This window comes from Mytilus galloprovincialis, chromosome 9 (assembly GCF_965363235.1).
Source record: "Mytilus galloprovincialis chromosome 9, xbMytGall1.hap1.1, whole genome shotgun sequence".
Taxonomy (NCBI): domain Eukaryota; kingdom Metazoa; phylum Mollusca; class Bivalvia; order Mytilida; family Mytilidae; genus Mytilus; species Mytilus galloprovincialis.
Window position 1 is genome coordinate 84,603,835 of NC_134846.1, and position 21,277 is coordinate 84,625,111.

Sequence of the window (21,277 nt, forward strand, 5' to 3'; positions counted from 1 at the left end):
AAAACATTTTTTTTTCTCCTGAATTTGAAATTTTACTAAATTGTGCACCTACAGTAAACTAGTAAATGCCATATAAACAGATGTAAAACAAATTGAGTTAAACCAATGTCGTCATTTGTACCTTCTGTATCATACATGTACCATTTCTTTTGCTTACTAGTTTTAATATGCCTATTGAATGACAATTTGTCTACGTTTGTTTTATTTATGTCGCACATTAAAACCTACAATGTATCTCAATCATAGTTTTACCTGTATTTGTGGATTTTTGTGGACAGATTCAGTCAAATAGACTACCCGAGGACTGCCTTGTTTCACTTTTCACGGTTGTTATTCTCTATTGATTTTTAATAATTGACTGAAAACTAGTATAGATGGACCCCTCTTTTTTCAAAATGAATTTTGACGTGATACTACATGCCGGTCATAAATTGATTTGCTGAATGAAATCAAGTCTGTGTCTACTAATGAGTAACGAAGGAGGTCCACCGTAGATAGAGGAAGGGTTTCTCGGCATGAAACATAAAAAATTCAGAGAGTTAATTCACTAGTGTGAAGCTAGCCGTCGATAACAGCCGGCGTTAATATTCATGAGGTCAGCCTTCAATAATATGCATAAGCCGTCACTAATATTCATGAAATGACTTGCGTTCGATGAGGTGTTGTAAGATACTATGATCGATTATGATTGAATAACGTTTTGGTTTATATTTGATATTATTTTAACCGGTTAGTCAATGGAAGTCTTCTTTGAGGTCCGCGTTTACATAAGCAATTATAAAAAGGGATTATTGGTATTCTGTAAGGCCTACGTGTTTTAACAATTTGTTCTATTTCTTTATTTACAGTATTTGCTATAAATTTTATCATCCTTTTATCTATTGTAGTTTCAGTAACATCATTGTATTTATACTGAACGACTTTAAAAACGCAACACTCATTTTGTTGTTTTTTTTACCAAATCTTGTTTGATTCTCTTACAACTACTTTTCATGCTTACCATACTTCTTTCTCTTGACAAAAAATAAAAATCTGACTTACCTGTGGTTATGGAACATACCGAATTTTTGAAGTCGCACGAATTTCTTAAATCGGCGAAATTTTGGACCCATGAAAGACTGTCTCAGTTTTTTTTTTGCTTTGTGAAACAGTTCTTCAATCCTTTGCCACACTTAAATCAGTTAAAAAATGTTGCATCTCCATATTGCCAAGACTGAGAAATAAAAAACTGAATCAACCCTTAAGAATACTGCAAACAGGAAAACATAAACGTGCTGCAACCATACTATACGACTTCAGAAACTCGTGTTACTGTCCTTCCGACAACGATACAAGTAGACAAGATTTGTTGCTGGCCGCAACGTCAACTGCTAATCAAATTGCCAAATGCCATTACGTACAGATTCATGCCATAAAGGTTTCCCATCAACTGAATTGCCAAAGAATCGACTGAAGGAAAACCTTTAAAGCCCTTAAGTTCCAACCGCATAATTGCCAAAACCAATTTATGGGTTGAACAAACGCAAAATCAGAAGGTGTAAAACAGAACCCAAAACATGTCAGACAGAATTTGTTGACCTTTCTAACAATCATTTTGGCGTTTGTAACAGGCAGTCATCGCTTTTGACGGTGACACATTCATTCAAAAATAACAACAAAATAATCTAGTGTTGCGTTTCTAAGGTCGGTCAATATATTACAGAATTTTATGCGTATTAAAGCATTGAACTTTCTACTTACTTTAAGTTTAAACGGCGCGGACCTTGCAGAAGACACCTATTGATTTTAGATTATATATTTCTATAAATAGAATAACCATATTTGATATTTACAGCAATAAGTGATTTTATTGTCACAATTAATTAATTACACACACCACTTCATCGAACGCGGTCTCATCTCATGAATATTAACGCAGGATATCTTCACACTAGTTTATAATACGTAATACAAAATGTGCAGTTGCAAATATTTCATGCATAATTTGAACACAGAAAAAATAATTCTTTTTCTTCTATGTGCTTTCGGACGTATGTTTTGAATTGTAGTTTCTCTTTCTATATTCAGTATGTTTTCTAATGTTGGCCCCGCGTGGTAAAAATAATTTGATGCAGGAATATATAATCTTGAAGTTGGGATATTTCTTTCTTTTTAGGGGGGGACTCCAAACAGAAAATATTCTCGGATTTGAATAATGCAGAAAAATAACTTTTTAATGAGTCTTGACTCTTCACATTTCATTAAGTGAAAATCAATTAAACCTTCATTTTTTAATATTATTTCCTTGTCCCGCGTTACACTTTCAGTTTGGGGAAATTCTTTATATTGTAAAAACCATATAAAAAATTCCACCAAACGATATAAAAGTCTGTCTAGAACAAGCACGACATAATTGGTCGATGATGTAATTTCGTTTTTTTTTCTATGAAAAGACGGAATTTCGAGAAAAAAGGATATAGATGATACAAAGTATGTGTCCCATGCACAAAAAATTGCAGTCATTTTTCTAAATTGTCCAATAAAAAAATGGACACCAGAGCAATCACTATGTCGTAAGGAAATAATTATTATACTAGTATTTTGAACAAAGCTCACTCTTTCCCCTCATGCAATAATCAGGGATTTTAATAACAAATTCTTTTTATTCGAGTCGAATATCAATGTCCGACAATTTGTCCCCTTCAAACCCAATTGACGTAGGATGACGTTTTTCTGTATTTTTCATGATATTTATTTAATACAGTGCTATTCGCTACATAAAACAAAATATAAGAGAAAAAGTACAAAAAGTTATCTCTATTTTGATAGTAAATTCTCATAAATTTAATCTAAAATACGAGATATCGGATAAAACTATAATGTCCGATACAATGTCCCCACATACGATTTTAACGTTATGTAACAAAATATACAAAATTTACATCAATTGTCATTATTGCGATTTTCACAGACGTTTCAGAATACGGGTAATTTTTGTTGCTTGTTGAGAAAACTTCAAATGTTTTAGGTAAAAGCTCAATACTGACTCATGGGAGGGGGTAATAGTTCCTCGCGGAACTGCATGAAGTGTTTCCCGGAATTTATAATAATCAACCGATCCGCTACAATACAAAATCATAGAAAAGAAAACAGCTGTTGTTCCCGCTGCTTCCTTTGTAAATTGTATATATTTGTGCAGAACTTAATGGCACTGTCATGCTATATATGCCGTAGTCCATTCGCCTCGACATTCAAAGTGTATAAATGAGTGCATTAGCCATGTTAGCAGTGCTTAGTGTATTAAAAAATCGATTGCTTTTGTAATTAAAATGTATATTAAACAAATAGTTTCAATTAAATTTTTATTTTTTTATTTGTTAATAAAAAGCTTAGTCATCGGTATAAGGACATCATTCGGAAATATAGCTCGGCAACATGCAGACTTCTTATACGTTCAGGTATTTCACATCCAATATTTTATGGAAATATTCTTTATAAAGCACAAAAATGTCTGTATTCACCTCAGAAGCTAACAAAACCTTTAATAGACTTATTAAGAAAGGATATAGTTACGATACTGTTGTCAGGTAATTAAAATTTAAGATTGCATATTTTGGCGTTAATATTGATTCACTTATAGGGTCTTTGCATCGGAACTAAACATATTTATCATTAATAAACCAGTTGTTGGCATGACACGGGTTATGTTCTTCTCATATATGTTATGATGGTATGATACTAAACCCCCCACGGGGAGGATTGTGCCTGATATTCATATGATGAAGACATAATTTTTCAATCAGTTTAATTGAAGTCTGGAGCTGGCATGTCAGTTAACTGCTAGTAGTCTGATGTTATTTATGTATTATTGTCATTTTGTTTATTTTCTTTGGTTACATCTTCTGACATCAGACTCGGTCTTCTCTTGAACTGAATTTTAATGTGCATATTGTTATGCGTTTACTTTTCTGCATCGGATAGAGGTATAGGGGGAGGGTTGAGATCTCACAAACATGTTTAACCCCGCCGCATTTTTGCGCCTGTCCCAAGTCAGGAGCCTCTGGCCTTTGTTAGTCTTGTATTATTTTAACTTTTAGTTTCTTGTGTACAATTTGGAGTTTAGTATGGCGTTCATTATCACTGAACTAGTATATATTTGTTTAGGGGCCAGCTGAAGGACGCCTCCGGGTGCGGGAATTTCTCGTTGCATTGAAGACCTGTTGGTGACCTTCTGCTGTTGTCTGCTCTATGGTCGGGTTGTTGTCTCTTTGGCACATTCCCCATTTCCATTCTCAATTTTATTAGTATATTATCTAGGACAAAATGAATCTAAAGTTCATAAATTTCGCTCATAAAATCCATTAATTTTAGAAAGCCATCTGAAAACGTGCATTCGAACGTTTTTACGTTTTTATTTTGGATAACGTCTTCCAGTAAGTAACGTTAGGTGACTGGTATCTTGCGACGGTTGTAGGGATGACGCGCTTCCAATTTTGCTCTTGAAATCCGATAAATTTATCCACATAGCACCATTACGATCCTTATATGTCAGTTGTAATTTAAAAGACAAATAAATTTACTGGCTAATGAGCATCAGTTAATGATCTTGTCAACATTGATTCAACTTAAAACTGTTGTCTAATCGGTTGTCAGGTGGAATTTTTGAAAATTCATAAACATTTAAAAAAATTATAATTAAATATTTCGTGGAAGACTAGCTTTTTTAAGTGGTTGAAGACTATAAACCTTAGTTATCACACACAAACAATTAATTTTTTTCGAAGATAGAACAGAACAGAACAGAACATATTTTATTTCCAATTAAGGGCCCACAAGGGGCATACAGAGCATACATGAATAAGGCAAAAGAATATTGATTTGCATAGATACATATAGATACAAACAATTTTTTACATACAGTTACAATACAATTACTAACTCATATTCACTTTAATAAATTTACCAACAGCATTAAGGACCTGATTGTCTTCACAGTTTAATAAATAAATAAATTTATGCTGATTATCAAGTGTAGAAAAATTCGGAATTCTTTGGCAAACAAAGTCAAAGAGAGCATCTCTATCCGATTTAAAATTTTCACAGTTAGTTAAAAAATGTATTTCATCTTCAACACAGCCAGAGGAGCATTTTTTGCAAATTCTTTCATTTCGTTGAGTATTTGAAAAACGACCAACTTCAATTTGAAGCTTATGAGCAGAAATACGTAATTTGCATATAGATCTTCTAAAATCAAAGTTCTTAATTAAAGAAAGATAATTTTCATAACCAAAATTCTGCTTAAATTTCACATAATTAAACAGTTTTCCATCAGAAGCTTTATTTTGGCTAGCATACCAATTGCTAATATATTTAGTGTGAATTAATTTACTAGATATGTTCAAAAATTTATATTGTCCGAAATGTTTTACTTCTTGTTTAATTTCAAAAACTTCTAATACTTTTTTAACAAATGAGAATCAAGAAGTTATGTTAGATTTGTGAAGCTCTTGGCTGCATTTATAAGCATCTTTCAATAGACTGAATTCAGTTGTAAGATTTTCAAACCTATACCAGTATTTTACAATTGACTTTACAATATCATAATGTAAGGGGAAACGTCCCAGTTCTGATAATACAGCAAAATTGACACTCCTTTTGTGTACACCAAGTATAAATTTAGAAAATTTAAATTGGAGATTCTCACACTTAAGATTTTTAAAAACATTTTCAAGATTAAATAAGGAAGACTGTAATTTATTACAAGAGACATTATAACCTCCTCATACCTCTGAATTATATAACAGAATGGGTTTAAGGGTATGATCAAAAATATGAACACAAGATTTTATTCCAGGAGACAAATTGATAAAATCCTTTCTAAGTTTATAGTAGGCCTTAAGAGCCTTATTATAAAGTTCAGTTTTAGCTAGATGAAAACTTCCAGATGCAGTAAAGTGAACACCTAAATATTTGTAATGAGCGACACAGTCAATCAAGTTATTCTGCAGTCTAAAATTTGCCTGAATTTTCCTTCCAGCGTTATTAAAAATTATGACTTTAGTCTTTCTAATATTAACTTTCAGGCACCAGTCAGCACAATATTTTTCTAGCTGATCAAGTCTACTTTGAAGCCCTGTGGCTGATGTTGACATAATCACAATATCATCCGCATACATCAAACAATTTAATTTTTCTGAGTGCAGGGAAACTGCATCCAGACAGGAGTCAAGATAAGATGGGAAGTCATTTATAAAAATTTTAAATAATGAAGGACTCAAGTTGTCTCCTTGTCTTACACCTAATTTAATGCTAAAAGGGTCAGTGAGAGAAGCTCCAACTTTTACACATGCTTTACTATTATTATACATATCTGATATAATATTATAAAATAAAGTACCAACTTTCATATTAATAAGCTTCAGTTTAAGACCTATATGAATTACACTGTCGAATGCTTTGCGAAAGTCTACAAAACAAGTATATAGTCTACCCTCTTTACTGTGACAGTATTTGTCTATCAGTGTTTTCAAAATAAATATATGATCTGAAGTTCTGGCATTTTTTGTAAAGCCAATCTGAGAATTATGAATTAAGTGGTTTTGGTACAAAAATTGTCAAGTCTTGTACTCAAAATATTGTTAAAAAGTTTACCAATGGTACTAGTAATTGTTATACCTCTATAGTTAGATGGATCACAAGGAGCATCTGATTTAAAAATTGGCGAAATAAAACCATCAGCCCAAATCTTTGGGTACACACTATTCTTGAGGCACAAATTAAATAATTTATATAAGCAACCTATCAAATATGACTGACTATATTTTAACATTTCATTTGAAATCAAATCAGGTCCACAGGCCTTGCCTGATTTTAAGCTCGCAATAGCATCAGAAATTTCTTTTTTACTAATATCATTATCTAAATCATTAAAAACTAAAGATTTTTCTTTGTCATTCAGGATCATTTCCAACTGGTTAAGTCGTGAATAAAATGTGTTATGCATTTTCATCATGCAACTTGAAAGACTGTCGTCAAGTACTTTTCGTTAAAAAAAAAATAGCTATTCGAACACACCTACTCATTTTTTTATGATTCATAAGATAGGTATTTCACTTGACCCATATATTTCATCTTTAAGTACTGTAGCTTTGATATATAAAATTGATAGAATCTGATGCGAGATGATGTATCAAATATTATGGCTTTGTACGTTTTCAAGACAAAATATTCAACTCAAACACGCCCCAACATAAAAAGGTGCAATCGATTTTCTCTTTTCGATACAATTGTTACCCATTTTTTAGAATTTTTTCTTGAGTCACATAATGGAAGGGCAGACTCGAAAATTACTGAACAAATAGATTGAAATGTTCTCCATCCGTTAAGATGTTTTCAAAAAAATCGGAGGTTATGCATTTTCTACATCCAACTTGATAGATACCCATGTCGTCGACTTGATATCTTATTGTTCTACTCAACTATGTAATAGATAAATTGACACCTTATGCAAATGGTGTTTTAAAAACAGAAAACTTCGTAATTGAGAAGAAAATTGTCATTTTATTTGTTTCTATTAACTTTTGAAATTTTTTGTTACTATAGTAAACATTACAGTAAGCATTTATCGCCTTTTCTAACAAAGAGCTTAGATTCTTTAGTTCTTTTTCAACTTGGTTTCCACCTGTTACTCACTGTATTATATGAGGGGAGCTTCTCAAACCTCTTTTAAAACTTATCAAATTTTGACACATTCTGCAGCAAAGAAGAAGAAAATGAATGCCAAAATATCCGTTAAGTTACTTAAAATGCAGAGTTATACATTTGAATTTTAATTATCAAGGTCCAGTCATACTCTAAAACCTGTCCAAGTGCAAATGTTTGCCTTTACTCAGTGAAAGGAGATATAGTAGGTCCGATAAAGGCCGATTTTGGCCTCAAATTTCATGTTCATCTGAAGATAATAAAATGGCGGCAGGAGTAGGAGTCATGAAAAATTGTGTAGAGACTAAAGTATTATAATGAAGTTATAAGTGGTGTTTTAACACAATGATTAGTTATTTTGTGAGAAACATTGATCGAACTAATGATCTAACTACATTATGAAGAATTTTATCGGGTATGAATAATAATAAACGAAAAACAACAGATACTCCTTCTCCAAACAAACCAAACAAGATGGCTGACCTGAACGACTCAGGTTCAAAACAGTACTCTTTACCTCCAACATTAATGCAAGCATGTACAAATCAATATGCAACACAGTATACACCGAACTTAAATGATACTCCGCTGTCAAGTAATGCTATTTCCTCATCTAGACAAGTACTTTATGGAGCAGACAATGGCTATGCGTTCACCCCATATCACCTACAAGCCCCACATACAACACCAGCTCATATGGGACATCAGACACCGTCAATGCCAATCCCTATGCACCCTATATCAACTCCACCTTATCCTGATTTAATAATGTTTATGCATGAAGTCAGAGAAAAATTACAAAAACTTGACATTTTGGAAGATATATTATCAAGGCTAGTTGATATGGAAGTACATTGTAATAAGCTGGACAGTGAAATTTGTGGCATCAAAACTGAGTTAAAAGACCAAACATCAAATATTGTGTCATTAGACAAGGGTCTTGGTGGTCTACACTTAAAACTACAAGAAATAGAAACACAAAATATAACATTAGCTGATGAAAATTATATAAACTGCAGGAAAAAATCATTGATCAGCAAAAAAGGTCTATGAGAGACAATCTTATATTTAAAGGCATTTATGATGATCATGATCCAACAGAAAACACAGAAGAAACAGTAAAAGACTTTATTAAAACAGAACTGGGTCTTGAAAGTAAAGATATAAATTTTCATGTTGTGCACAGGCTTAGGCCCAGACAGGACAGAGGTCCACGCAATATACTTGCAAAATTTGAAAGGAGAAAAGGCAGAAATATAGTTTTGGAAGCAGCAAAAAAAAAACTTAAACAAAAACCCCAATATTATGTACATGAACAATTTCCAGTGGAAATAGTAGGAAGGAGGCGTGAACTTATCCCAATTCTAAAAGATGCTCGTGACAAGGGACATGAAGCAGTATTGGTAGAGGATAAATTGTTTATCAACAAAAGGCGTTTCGATCCACGTCAATGTGTGCCTCAGATAAACCCACAACATCAACAAGGACCCCGACAACCACCAACTGATCATGGGCCTCAACAACCACCATCTGACCAACACACTCCGATGTCTGTACCTGGAAACAACAACAGGACCATGCCGAAAAATCCTACAGAGTCTATACCACCACAGAACACCACAGGACACTAGGACAGGCGTACAAGAGGGCAAAGGAAACGAAACAACATTGTATTAAATTAAAATAAACACTTATCTGGACTGAATGTTTATTATCTTAATGTATGTGGTTTACAGTCTAAACTAAAATTTACTGAATTTTCAAATATCTTTCAAACATATGATGTATTAGTTTTTGTTGAAACTAAATTAGATGATTTAGATATAATTGATCTTCCTGATGGTTTTTCATATGTAACAAAGAATAGAAAGGGTGCAACTAAAAAGTCAGGTGGAATTGTAATTATATACAAAAATATTTTGAAACAGTTCATCAGTTTTATTGAAAGTGAAAGTCAATATGTACAGTGGTTTAAATTTCAAAAATGTCTACTAAACTGTGAAAAAGATGTTTTATTTGGTGCTGTTTATATACCACCGGAAAATTCTAAATATGCAAATACTGATGCATTTGAAGAAATTGAAATTGAATTATTGACATTTGTTGATAAATTTGATTCATATGTCTCTCTTATTGGAGATTTTAATGCAAAATATTCAAATTTTAAAGTAAATTTGGATTTTATTAGATAAATACTTACCATCATAAATTCTGAGTGTAACCCCAATTGCGTCATAGGTCAGATGGAAAATCCCTACTAAAAATAAACGTACTCTCACTGGTCCGGACATATACCCCTGTTTGCCCATATTCTTCGATTCAATTTCCTCAAGACAGAAACATAAGGAAAGGGGATGAAGGGGAGGTGGGTGGGACCTATAATTTATGATGGTAAGTATTTATCTAATAAAATCCAAATTTACTTTAAAATTTGAATATTTTATAGCTATAAATACGTTACCATCATAAATTCTGAGTAACAGAATCTAACGTAAAGCTGAATCCCCTGTAACAGAAGAAACAGGAGGAAAGTTCAATCTTTGTGCTGAAACTATAGGTCCAAGAGAGTATAAACTCTCGGCAAAAGTAGCCATAGATTGGAGGTAGTGAGATATAAAAGAGTTCTCATTTCTCCAGAAACTTGCAGACAGTACCTCTTCTAAAGATGCACTGTTAAACAGAGCCCAGGATGTAGAGATACCCCTAACATCATGGGCTTTAACATTAAAACTATTTAAAAGTTCTGCCTTAGAAGAACCATAAGCTAAAGATATGCATTTGCATATCCATTAGAAATAGTTTTGACAGAAAGATCTGAGATTCCTTTTTTAATAGGAATAAAGAGTCTTGAGTTAGAAACAGAACGTAAACTACACGTTCTTTCCAGATAAATAGAAAGGATTCTTACTGGACATAAAAGTACAGAAATAGAATCGCTAGGGAGTGCAGGAATCACAACTGGTTCTGCACCCTTATCTGGAATCTGATTCTTTGCCAAAAAAGCAGGATCCGTTAAAAGAGTAACAGAAGATTTATCCCTGTTAAATCGAAGGCAAGCATCAGAAATAGAGAAGGCATGGATTTCACTCCTTCTCCGTCCAGAAGCCAAAGCTAAAAGAAAACAGCATTTATAGGAAAGAAACCTTAAATCTATTGTTTCTGCTGGTTCAAAAGGAGGAAGTTTTAAAAAGGATAAAACTAGTCCAAGGTCCCACTTAGGAACTAAAGTTTTTTGTCTTGGTCTTTCAAGACTAAAACTACGAACCAAAAGAGAAATATGCTCATTGATTCCAAAATCTGGGCCACCAGAAATATGAATAGTTCTTGAGATAGCTGATCTATATCCCTTAATAGCAGAGGGACATAATCCTTTGGATTCAAAAAGAAAAACTAGAAAGTCTGCTAATTGTTGTACAGTGACTTGGAAAGGATCAATTTCCCGCTCACTACACCAATCTGAGAAGATTGACCATTTTGCATCATAGACAATGCTATAGTGGAGTCTCTGACAGACTTTGTGAGATGCTTGGTTGCTCCTTCAGAAAAACCTCTCTTTCTGATGCTAACCCTGAGAGAAGCCAGGCGTGTAGATGAAGTTTTTCTGGATTTTGATAAAGAACCTTGCCCTTGATTTGAGACAGAAGGTCTGGTCTCAGAGGTAGAACTAGAGGACAAGCACATGAAAGGCGCAGAAGATCTGGAAACCAAGACTGTTTTGGCCATGCTGGAGCAATAACTATGATCTTGCAATTTTCCCCTGCTATTTTCTGAAGTACTGGGGAGAGAAACTTGAAAGGAGGGAAGGCGTACCCGAACATTCCTTTCCAAGATAGGCTCATTGCGTCTACCGCAAAAGATTTTGGATCCGGAACCGGAGACACAAATGTTAGAAGTTTGTGATTGAGACTGGTCGCAAACAGATCTATCTGAGGTGAACCCCAATGAAGAGTCACAGCTTTGAAAACTACTTGAAGTAGTTCCCACTCCGTGTTTACTGGAGCAAGGGATCTGGATAGAGTGTCGGCTAGAATATTGAGGTGCCCCGCAATATGTCTCACCACTAGATGAACCTGGAGTTGAAAACACAGAAGGATAATTTCTCTGGCTATCTGATAAAGAGAAGGTGAATGAGTTCCTCCCTGATTCTTGAGATAAGCTACAACTGTTGTGTTGTCCGTGGCCAGAATGACAGACTGATTCTTTAGAGACATTTGGAAATGATTCAGTGCAAACAGAACTGCTTTCATTTCCAATACATTGATATGCTCTTCCAAAAGATCTGGACTCCCGAGATTGTAAGCCCCTCCAGATATGCTCCCCAACCGAGGGTGGAGGCATCTGTGAATAATGTTAGACTGGGAACTTGAGGGAACAGACATAGGCCCCTCATTACATTTTCCCGTACTAACCACCATTGAAGGTGTGGAAATAAAGGCTGAGTGATTGGAATCAATGCTTCCCATTCTTGTGAAGCTGCAATCTATAACTTGTGCAGATAAAACTGAAGCGGACGAATGTGAAGTCGTCCCAATGGAATTACATCTGCCAGAGAGTTCAATAGACCCAGAAGTTGCAAGAATTGACGTGCTGTGACTGATTGAACCGTCAGGAATAAATGTATTTTCTGACATAGTTTTGTAAATTTCTCCTCTGGTGGGAGGACTAGGCCTACACTGGTTAGGAAATGTTCTCCCAGGAGATAAGGAAACCTAGGGACAGAAAACAATTGATGACCAAATCTGTCTGAACCCTCAATTTGATTGGGCAAAATTCCTTGAGAAGGGAATCGTCCAGGTAGGAATGAATCTGAATAGACAGGGAATGTAGGTGAGCTATAGCTGCCTGCATGATTTTGGTAAAAGCCAACGGGGCTGTAGACAGGCCAAAAGGGAGAGCCTTGAACTGGAAAACTTTGTTGTTCCAAACGAAGCGAAGGTATTTCCTGTAAGTTTGGGAAATGGGAATGTGGAAATACGCGTCTGAAAGATCCAGAGAAGTAGTCCACATTCCTGGAAGGATTGAAGCCCTGATGGATCTGTTTGTTTCCATTTTGAAGTGGGGAACAATAAGAAATTTGTTCAGAATAGATAGGTCTATGACCGGCCTCATTCCTCCAGTCTTCTTTGGAACCAGAAAAAGACGGGAATAAAATCCCGGAGACAGAGTTAAGATCGACACCTCCTCTATTGCAGCTTTTTGTAACATTGTGTCCACTTCTACTGATAGAAGTTGACACTTTACTGGGTCTTGAGTATGAGACAAACTTATTGGAACTGCAGACAGAGGAGGTGGGTTCTTGAACTGAAGTGTTAATCCCCCTCGAATTATTGACAGCACATAACAGTCTGAGGTAATTTTCTTCAACTTAACCTCCCCCCTACTGGTATTGATTTTTGAGGAACTTGTAAATTTTCCCCTGGGGAAGCTGTCAATAACGTACGAGGGGGCAAGAACCTAGGTACTAGACCCAGGTTTCTTGGAACCCTTAAAACCACCAGAAGGCTTACCTGAGCTTTTTCCTGAGTTATTGGGTTTGTTCTGCGGTTTGCCGTAGTTATTCTTCCTTTTCTTAGCAGAAGAAGGAGGACCACCTGAAGCAGAAGTACTAGTAGAACTAGATGTAGCATTAACCGACCTCTTGCCATTAGTAACTTGTACACTAACTTTGACTGGAGGAGGGTTTTTGCTGAGTTCCTCTTGAACCCGCTGTAAGGGTAAACCAAACATCTTGTCAGAGAGTGGAGATTTCAGTAAAAAATCTTTCAAAGGCTCAGCGATAGAAATGTTTTCAAGAAACTCTGCTCTTTTAGATAGGGTGCAATTAGCAATAGAACCCATTAAAAGCAACTGAGATGAACCTAAAGCTTTATCCAGTTGAAGTAAGAAGGATCGTACTTCTGCTGGAACAACCGAATCTTCGCTGTTAAGCAAATGTCCGGTTGCAGCTAGAAAATGTTCGGCTGTGCCAAGAAATTGAGAAGCACTACGAAGGAGATTCTCAGTCTTTGACCAAACAGGTTGAGTGAGACGAAGACCATCTACTGGCTTTTTCCCAATAAAGATGACATAGATTTGTCACAACTGGAACAAGTCTACCCAGTGAAGAATCAAAGATATCAAAATCCTTGTACTTAACCTGATCAGAAAAGGATGACATTCCAAATCCTGAGATATTGTTATTAGCAACCTTTTCACTAGCAGAATTAGCGATACCTTCATTAATAAATTGTAAAGCAAAAGCCATATGGCCAGATTCAGGAAAAATATTGTGACAAGTCACAGTATCCTGAGAAATACCACAGGAAGCTTCAAAAGTTGAAGAAGGTTTCTTCGGCTTGGAAGGAGAGGCAAAAGGGATATGTGCTTCATCCCTCATCAAGGTATACACCTTATCCCTAAGATCCTTCAAGGAAGGAGGATCCTCAGTCTCCTTGGTGGGAGGTTGTTGAGCTGACTTAGAAGAAGGCTCAGGGGCCGTCTTCGATACCTTGGGAGAAGAAAAACTTTCAACATCCTCATCAGTGAGGAAAGCCCTTTCATGACTCCCAGGGGAAACAGAAAGCTCGTCATCCTCCCTCTCATCACATTCTACAGACTTAGCTGGAGAAGGTTGATGAGAAGAAACTCTATTCTCCAGTAGAGTCATACGACTGGATAGAGTACTAAATTCAGCCTTGAAAGATTCACCAAAGTCCAAAAGTAACTTCTGTAAACCATCCAAAGGTGATGCATGATCAGAAATCTGAGTACCATGAGAAGAACTAGAAGCTTGAGAGTCAGGTACGGTGGTAGAAGGAGCTACTGCAGAAGTCAAAGATACTGCTACGGGTAGAGCAGGAGCTAAAGGTGGTGCAGTAGCTACCCCAGAAGGGGGACCATAGAAATTGTCCCTATAAGGCCAAAAACCAGGTTGGTTTGGCATAAACCCACCATAAGGGTAAGACTGTGGCCAAGGTGGCTGAGACCATGAGGGTAAAGGTTGTGTGCCCGTGTTGGGAAGCATATACCCACAATAGGATAATGGGGGTCTAGAACCTGGCAAGTTCAAGCCCATAGCTGTACCTGGGACAGAACTAATAGTACCCGCTGAATTAACAGGCCTAGATAAAGTATGAGTCACCGAAGTTGACGTAGGTACCCCCCCCCCCCAAAAAATGCATGGCCGAACCTTGTGAAAGGGTCGGATAGGTAGCATTACCAGACACCGTTGTCGAAACTCCGGTCAATGTACTGGTAGTTTGGGGGGGGGACTTAAAGGTAGTGACCCATCTAAGAGATAGTCCGAACCAGGAATACTTACATACGGACTATTCAAATTAAAGTCCATAATAAATTTTACTTTAGTAAAAAAAACACAAATAATTTGTTTAGAAATTTAAACAAAACAAGGGAACATATTTCCAATAAAATACACAATATATATGAAAAGCAATTAAAGTCATAAGAAACGAGTAACCGGTGAAAAATAAAGTTCTTCCAATTCTTGAACCAATGCATACAAACATCATAAACTTAGTCTTCTGTGCACGAATTTATCATTTTTTTTCGTGTAAATTTCGTATAACTGTGATTTTTTTTCCAATCGGTCAGTGTTGTTGTCAAAATATGGCAGGTAATTAAAGTTCGTGTTTTGAAGCCGAAGTTTAACGATTGTCACCTGTTTGTCAACAATCGACAAATAATCAACAAAAAGGGATGGAAATTGAGCACGTGTTTAACATGTAAATTCAGATAATAGTCTATTTTAAGGACATCCATGCGTATTGTGATCACCGGATTTTTACGAGATGGGTCACACTGAGGTCACTTTGCATACGGAAAATATGTCGGGGGAATTGCTTGCTGGAAGGAAGCAATTAAAATAAATTAAACTTCTTCTAAATATGAATAAATTAAAGAATTTTCTTCAGAAAAAAAGTATATGTACATAAGTTTTATAATGAAAACTATCCATTGAGTTATAAAAAAAACATATGCATTATTTTTTTTGATTTGAGGTTTCTTATTACTTTAAGCTATTCAAAAAAACTAAACACTTCTCTGTTGAATCTGTAAAACTTGATGTGCACGTGTGACCGATGTCGCAGATGGAAATTGAATGGAAGAATATGGGCAAACAGGGGTATATGTCCGGACCAGTGAGAGTACGTTTATTTTTAGTAGGGATTTTCCATCTGACCTATGACGCAATTGGGGTTACACTCAGAATTTATGATGGTAACGTATTTATAGCTATAAAAACGGGAACACGAGATGATTTTATTGTTCCTGATGAGTCATTGATTGGTATTTTTGAATTAGAAAGTGATGATGAAATTTTGTCATACATGTTAGATTATGAACAATTGAAGCTTCAAAATATACCGTTATCTCGAATGTCAGAGTGTCATTGCAATATTAATAATTATGGTCATAAACTGTTGGATATGTGTAAAAAACTCAATGTTTATATAGCTAACTCCAGACTTGGTTCTGATATAGGTATTGGACGTACTACATGTAAAGATATCAGTGTTATTGATTATTTGCTTTTATCATCCAAATTGTTCTCTTTAGTAGATGAATTTGAGATACTTGATTTTGTACCACTTTTTTCTGAAGTTCACAATGCAATACACTTTGTTTTTAAATCAGTATTACCACATGATGAAATTACACATGATACATCACAAAATTCAACTTAAATCAAGTGGAACGACAATAACAGAAACGAATTTGTAAATACATTTCACAATAGTCAAGATCAGCTGACCCATATAATGAATGACCTTGAAAACATATACACACGTGATACATGCACTCAACAAGATATAGACAACATCACCGGAGAAATAAATGAGCTTTTCCAAAATACGGCAAAGGCGACACTTTCAAAACCGCACTACAAATCACGAAAGAAACCGAACTCAAAACCCTGGTACACAAATAAATGTCTCACTTCGAGAAAAAAATTTCATAAAGCCAGAAAACGTTTTAACATTCACAAAAATGAAGTAACACGCAAACAACTACTAGAGACAAGTAAATCATACAAGATGGTTACAAACCAAGCATACAAAAACTATCAATTTGACTTTGAACAAAAATTGAGAAATACGTCAAAAAAACAAGGGAAAAAGTTTTGGAAAATTTTGAATAAATTTGTTAAAAATAAAGATGAGAAATCTGGAATATCTGTAGAAACATTACATGATTATTTTAAATCCATGAATGAAAATAATGTACATGATGAAATTGATATAGATATTGATGTTAATAATTTACCACCAGATATAGAAGAATTGTTAAATTCTCCAATAACAGTAGAAGAAATAAAATGTGCTGTAAAAAAATTAAAGAATAATAAATCTGCTGGATATGATAATATATTAAATGAATATATTAAATGTACATTAGATGATATGATGAATGTGTATGTAATGTTATTTAACATTGTGTTAGATACGGGTATTATACCAGAATGCTGGACCAAAGGAATAATAGTTCCAATTTTCAAGAACAAGGGTTCCAAATCTGACCCGAATTCTTACAGAGGTATTACTCTCAATTCATGTCTTAGTAAAACATTCACTGCTGTGCTCAATAATAGATTGAATAAATTGTCAGATGAAATAGGCTTAATTACAGGAGCACAGGCTGGGTTCATAAAAGGGTTTTCTACTATGGATAATATTTTTATTTTACACTCACTTATTTCTCTATATTTTTCATTTGGTAAAACATTATTTTGCTCGTTCATTGATTTCAAAAGTGCATTTGATACAGTTTGGAGAGCTGGACTTTGGCAAAAGATGCTACAATATAATATTCAAGGCAAAATATTGAGAGTTACACATAATATGTATCAGAATATCCAGACATGTATTAGAATGGGAAAGGATATTTCTGCATTTTTTAGTTGTAATATAGGAGTGAAACAAGGGGAGAATGTATCCCCCTTTCTTTTTTCTCTCTTTTTGAATGATTTGGAGAAATTTTTATTAGATAATGATGTTAAAGACCTCGAAAATATATCAGATACATGCAAAGAAACCTTATTATGTTATGTAAAAATATTTATAATATTATATGCAGATGACACAGTTATTTTATCTGAGTCAGAGGAGGATCTGCAACATGCATTGACTGTTTTTGAGCAATATTGTAATTAGTGGAAACTCACAGTTAATACTAGTAAAACTAAAATTGTAATTTTCAGCAAAAAGAAATTCAAGGTTAAATCAGATTTTGAAATCTATGGTAAAAATATTGATGTATTAGACTCATATACTTATCTGGGTATTGTATTCAATTATAACGGCTCTTTTTGTTCAGCTAGAAAGAAATTATTGGAACAGTCCAATAAAGCATTGTATGCACTATATAGAAAGATAAGAAATATTGCAATACCCGTAGATATACAGCTAAAGCTTTTTGATTGTCTTATTCTACCTATAATGATTTACTCTAGTGAAGTATGGGGATTTGAAAATAAACAGGGATTGGAACGGATGCACTTGCAGTTTTGTAAAAATATTCTGCACGTGAGGAAAAGTACGCCAAATTTTATGGTTTACGGGGAACTGGGTCGTTATCCCATTGATATTACTATTAAGCTACGTATGGTTTTGTTTTGGAATGATATGCTCTCAAGTGAGAATAAGCCATCTCATACTTTATATAGACTTATGATACAACTTCACCAGAGTAAACCGACACATTTTAAATGGGTTACGTACATTAAATCCATTTTTGATGAATGTGGTCTTACTTTTATATGGAATGATCAAATACCTATGAATAGAGAAATATTGAAATCTCTTGTCAAACAAAAACTGGTTGATCAGTTTATACAACAATGGTTTTCTGTAATTAATAATTCTTCAAGAGGAGAATTCTATGGTAAATTCAAAAGTATATTTGAATTAGAACCCTATCTACTTCGATTGGGAAATACTGATAGATTGTATATGGCTAAATATAGATGTTCAAATCTTAAATTCCCAATTGAAACGGGAAGATGGAAAAATATTTTAAAAGAAAATAGGATTTGTCATATATGTAATCAAAATATTGGCGACGAATATCACTATTTGTGTGTTTGTTCACATCCTAGTGTATCACTTCTTAGACAAAATCGTGTACCTAATTATTACCTACAATATCCTTCAAGGCAAAAATTAATCGGTCTACTTTCATTTTGCAACATAAAGGTGTATAGGAAAGTATGTACTTTCCTTAGAAAGATTACTTATTTTTTGTAGATGCAATTTTTATACATTTATATATATTTATGTACTCACAATCACTGATTAATAAGAAGGAATTCTGTACATATGTAATCCTCTAAACTCAATAGGTATTATATATAATGTATATGTCTCAATGTCACGAAAATCACGTGTTATTATCGTACACTACTCTGCTGTCGATTTATATGTATACTTTATCATGTTTTGACCTCTTGTACACGTTTGTGTCTGAGGAAATAAAATATTTTGTCTTGTCTTGTCTTGATGAAAGATTTTGACACTTTTTAAACACTTTTAAAAGTGTCTACTTCAGTCGATTCAAATAGTCTATGTGAAGGACTTTCACTAATTTAGTCATTTAAGACGCTAAAATTGAAGCTTAAATATGAAAAATCCATCAAATTTGCCATGATATGTCAATTTTCAGATGTTTTTTTTCAATAAAAGTGGCCACATCCGTGTTCATCCTCAACCTTTACATATGTTATGCCATTAAAGTGCGAGGTTTGGCCATGCCACAAAACCAGGTTCAACCCACCATTTTTTCCTTTAAAAATGTCCTGTACCAAGTCAGGAATTTGGCCATTGTTATATTATTGTTCGTTTCTGTGTGTGTTACATTTTAACGTTGCGTCGTTTTTTCTCTCCTTATTTTTGAGTGTAAATTCACATTGCGATAAGACGTGTCACGGTACTTGTCTATCCCAAATTCATGTATTTGGTTTTGATGTTATATTTGTTATTCTAGTGGGATTTTGTCTAATGCTTGGTCCGTTTCTGTGTGTATTACATTTTAGTGTTGTGTTGTTGTTCTCCTCTTATATTTAATGCGTTTCCATCGGTTTTAGTTTGTTACCCCGATTTTGTTTTTGTCCATGGATTTATGAGTTTTGAACAGCGGTATACTACTGTTGCCTTTATGTATTACTAACATTTGAATATTAAGAATGAACACAAATGAGGCCACTTCCAGTACCGTCTAAAATGTAACTCAAATGCTAAAATTGTGAAGATTTCAGTAAGCTAGCATGACTTAATGATGCTAGCTAGTACCCTAAACATGTGCATTGTATTGTTAGAAACAGCCCCCTATATATGTAGCATAAGTATTCTTCTTTCAAATAATTAGCTAAAAGTTTACATTTTAACAATTTTGTAAAACTGCGATATTTTGGGGCCAAAAAGGGGTCTTATTGGACCTACTCCTTTGCGGTGTAAAAGTGTAAATACGTCCATATTTGCCAATGTCAATTTCATGTCACACAAACAGGGGCTCAATTTTGGGTAAAAAAAGAATATCCTAATATTTTTGGCAATTTTTTTAAAGTTTTTTTTTAAATAATGTTAGAAATTATTGCCTTTTATTGCATTTGATAGTGTGCACCGATGATAATCCCCGACCTGTCCCCCATTTCTATTTTCTGACACTGACCTCGTATTGAATATATATATAGAGAATATCATATGGCTTTTTCAATATAACATCCGTATCAACCCGAGACACCAATATAATCCCACAAACCCATCAACAATAAATGGTTACGGCCCATGGTATATTAATTACATAGTTGGTCATACATAATAAGTATTGCAAATAATGACTATATTAATATGTAATATTATAAACAATGATTATAACATAAATTAGACTAGTCCAAATAATTATGACATCTGGCAAGGCTATTTTAATTTTTTTGGCCATCCTACAACGTTAGCATTAGACATATTGAGTTTGTTTATATTCATATATAAATATTATATAGTGTATTGGTATTTTATTATACGTTTTCTGCTAGACTGATATGCCATAAGTTAAGAACTAAAAGTAATTAAATAATACATATTTTACATTTATATTTCATTCAACATTACTTACCTGTGTAAAACTGTACTTTTTCAAAGAGGAAGTAATGACCTACTTAAACTTTCTGAAAGTCGCCCTCGTATTTGAGAATCACATGATACACCCTGGGGGATATATAGACAATAACTGTTTAGTGTCTTTAAATATCAGCTGTATTTGTACGAGGCTAGGAAACAAGGTGTATGCGAGCTTTTAGCGAGCTACTACACCTGTTTCGAGCCGAGTACAAATACAGCTGATATTTAAAGACACTAAACAGTTATTGTCTTTATCCTGCAATTAATTCTGTATATTGTTTGTGTTTTGAAAGACACAAAAACTAACATATTTAGCATTTATTTTCGATTTGTAATCCCTTGAGGCCCGCGTAGTAATATCAAAATCACACATTACGCTGAAGACGGGTTCGCAAAAAAGAATCTCGAATGGTCAACAATAATACATCGCTCAAGGTGAATAATTATCTATTTTAACATAACAACTAATTTCAACAGTAAAAACA

The 21,277-nt window shown here is 34.2% G+C and overlaps 1 protein-coding gene across 1 annotated transcript in view; it reads right to left on the reverse strand.

Annotated features, from left to right (window-relative positions):
• LOC143047085 (uncharacterized) overlaps window positions 1–20,849 on the reverse strand; it is a 33,931-nt gene extending 13,082 nt beyond the window's left edge. Inside the window, exon 1 of the mRNA XM_076220049.1 lies at window positions 20,788–20,849. The gene's annotated coding sequence lies outside the window, so the exon portion shown is untranslated. The remainder of the gene's footprint in view (window positions 1–20,787) is intronic.
• Window positions 20,850–21,277: the final 428 nt, after the last annotated feature.